The following is a 3,603-nucleotide window of genomic DNA, read 5'->3' on the forward strand; positions in this document are numbered from 1 at the left end:
CATGTTGACGCGGCTTCAACTGTGTTTGCACCGATCCTTTTATTGTCAAGTTCGCCGCGATTGTAACTGTGTGCGGATGATAATGCCATCAGAATCAGAAGTTTGTCCCGTCGAGTGCAGCCCGTTCGGCGAAGAAGGCTCTTTTGCAAGGGGCACTCGGCCGGCAAACAACGTCAAAGCATTCCACAATTACAGATTTAAAAAAAAATACACACTTAGTTCAACGTGCATTGAGAGTATTTGGCTACTATAAATTTCCACGTGACGGCAAGCCACTTTGTTGAGCTATCATTTGTGATAGCCAGGTCGCTTCTGGAAAAGAGATACGTAGCTCGGTGAGCCTTACCTGGTCAAATACAAATTAAATAACGGGTTGTTATAGGCGGCTGTAGGGTTTTAGTTAAACTATAAAACTACAGTATTTTTTATTTCTTTTAATTGGTAAGGCCCACTGAGCTATATTGCGGTTCTTAAGAAGCAACCTGGCCACATGACAGCGAAGTGGCTTGATCGTGTGTGTAAATCCATAGCAGCCAAATCTATATAAAAAAGTTAAATTTGTGAATGTGTGTCTTTACGAAATGTTTAGCATACTTCCCAACATGCAACAAACTTGAAATTTAGCATGTGGGTAGCTTCCAGACTGTATACAATGTAGAAAGTATGAAAATAGACTTTTGTATTTTTTGGGGGGTGGGGGTGGGGGCGCAAAAATGGATATATTTTGCACGGCAAGTGAGCGGTGACGTCACATGTGTGATGTCACCCGCATGCGGCAGCGTCACGCAGTGTGCCTACTGACGTCACGCAGTGTGCCCTACTGACGTCACGCAGTGTGCCTGTGACCCCCCCCGCCCCACCCTCCGCGTAGGCTGTGTATTAATCCAAGACAAGAATCCAAGTCTCGGGCGAAGCCGGGTAGTAAAGCTAGTAAATAAATAAACGCGTGGATGTTGATTCTAAATGTGGGAGGCAAAAAAATCCACGCGACCACGAGGAGAGTGAGAGAGAGAGACGCAAACTCTAAATGTACAGCAGCAGGCGTCAGGGGCTCGGGATCGAACCCACGACGATCCCCCTTGCATAATGTATCAAAATGTATTATTGTTTTATTTGTATTTTATTATTATTTCCCTTCTTCGTGACTTTTACCGAAAGAACCAAGAATATAAAAATGTATCACTGTTTAAGATGCGAGTTCCTCTCGCCCCTTTTGGCTAAGGGGCCGTCCATAAATGACGTCACGCGCCTAGGGGGGGGGGGGGGAGGGGTCAGACATTTGTGACGATGTGTGACGAGGGAGGGGGCTTGAGAAATGTGACGTCACATCAAAATGCGCAACTTTAAATAAATATAGTCAACACTACTTAATTAAATAGACTTTTTAATAAAAGTTTTCTCCTACGACATCAGAGTGCAGCGGCACATTAAATACGCGCTACAATGACAATAGTTTAAAGCGATTTGAAGCATGTTTTTTTTGGGGGGGGAGGGGGGGCAGTGCTTTGTGACGTCACATTTGAGGGGGGGGGGTCTGACTTTTTGTGACGCCGTGTGACGAGGTCAAAAATCGTCAAAAATCGCGTGACGTCGTTTGGGCTCCACCACTGGACATCATCACTTCGAGCCGGCGTTCCAAGTGAACATCTGAATGTTTGGACCAACGTTGAATTCATACTCTTTGGTTCTATTGGGTAAAGTCACGTAGGTAAAAAATAAAATAACAAAAATCACGAAGTTTCGGCCACAGCACAAGCGGCCTTCATCAGGTGAAGGGACGAGACTGTCTGGAGGACAGCGCTGGAGTGAAAAAAAAGCCACGCTCAGATCACGACCTTTAAGCTGTGTGAGAGGAAACAAAGCGCCTTGACAAAGGAATTAGCGTAGAATTTAGCATTGAAATGGCTGAGTGATTAGCTTGTGACTGGTCACAGAAATGGCTATGTTAAAGTTAAAGCATACACATCCGCAAAGGCTTGTTATTTTATTTTTTACCTACGTGACTTTACCCAATAGAACCAAAGAGTATGGATCCTTGCAGTCACGAAAGCTTTAAATCTAGAATTCAACGTTGAATTGTCTTTAACTTGAGCATGTTCTGTCTGACCCGTGTGTTCTCCTCCTGTGTGCTTCGTATGGTGCGAAAGAAGTTCAACATACACCTATTCTTTTCCATCACGCACCTTTCTCCGCGTTTCTTTGCGGGCTGTTCAGGGTTTGTTCCGTTCCATATGTGGAGTGGTCGACTTCACGCGGACAACTTTATAGTTTTCTCCGACACAACTTTTATTACAACTCTTCACATTATGCCTGTGACTCTTCACGTCACGTCTGTGACTCTTCACACAACGTCTGTGACTCTTCACATCACGTCTGTGACTCTTCACGTCACGTCTGTGACTCTTCACATCACGTCTGTGACTCTTCACGTCACGTCTGTGACTCTTCACGTCACGTCTGTGACTCTTCACACTACGTCTGTGACTCTTCACATCACGTCTGTGACTCTTCACACTACGTCTGTGACTTCACATCACGTCTGTGACTCTTCACGTCACATCTGTGACTCTTCACATCATGTCTGTGACTCTTCACATCACGTCTGTGACTCTTCACATCACGTCTGTGACTCTTCACGTCACGTCTGTGACTCTTCACGTCACGTCTGTGACTCTTCACACCACGTCTGTGACTCTTCACACTACGTCTGTGACTCTTCACGTCACGTCTGTGACTCTTCACATTACGTCTGGGACTCTTCACGTCACGTCTGTGACTCTTCACATCACGTCTGTGACTTCACATCACGTCTGTGACTCTTCACATCACGTCTGTGACTCTTCACACCACGTCTGTGACTCTTCACACTAAGTCTGGGACTCTTCACATCACGTCTGTGACTCTTCACATTACGTCTGGGACTCTTCACGTCACGTCTGTGACTCTTCACATCACGTCTGTGACTCTTCACGTTACGTCTGTGACTCTTCACATCACGTCTGTGACTCTTCACACCACGTCTGTGACTCTTCACGTCACGTCTGTGACTCTTCACACTACGTCTGTGACTCTTCACATCACGTCTGTGACTCTTCACGTCACGTCTGTGACTCTTCACATCACGTCTGTGACTTCACATCACGTCTGTGACTCTTCACGTCACGTCTGTGACTCTTCACATCACGTCCGTGACTCTTCACGTCACGTCTGTGACTCTTCACATCACGTCTGTGACTCTTCACATCACGTCTGTGACTCTTCACACTACGTCTGTGACTCTTCACATCACGTCTGTGACTCTTCACATCACGTCTGTGACTCTTCACGTCACGTCTGTGACTCTTCACACTACGTCTGTGACTCTTCACGTCACGTCTGTGACTCTTCACGTCACGTCTGTGACTCTTCACATCACGTCTGTGACTTCACGTCACGTCTGTGACTCTTCACGTCACGTCTGTGACTCTTCACATCACGTCTGTGACTCTTCACGTCACGTCTGTGACTCTTCACACTACGTCTGTGACTCTTCACGTCACGTCTGTGACTCTTCACGTCACGTCTGTGACTCTTCACATCACGTCTGTGACTCTTCACATCACG

Source organism: Petromyzon marinus, chromosome 43 (genome assembly GCF_048934315.1).
Source record: "Petromyzon marinus isolate PM22_M1 ecotype Great Lakes invasive population chromosome 43, UKy_Petmar_22M1.pri1.0, whole genome shotgun sequence".
Taxonomy (NCBI): domain Eukaryota; kingdom Metazoa; phylum Chordata; class Hyperoartia; order Petromyzontiformes; family Petromyzontidae; genus Petromyzon; species Petromyzon marinus.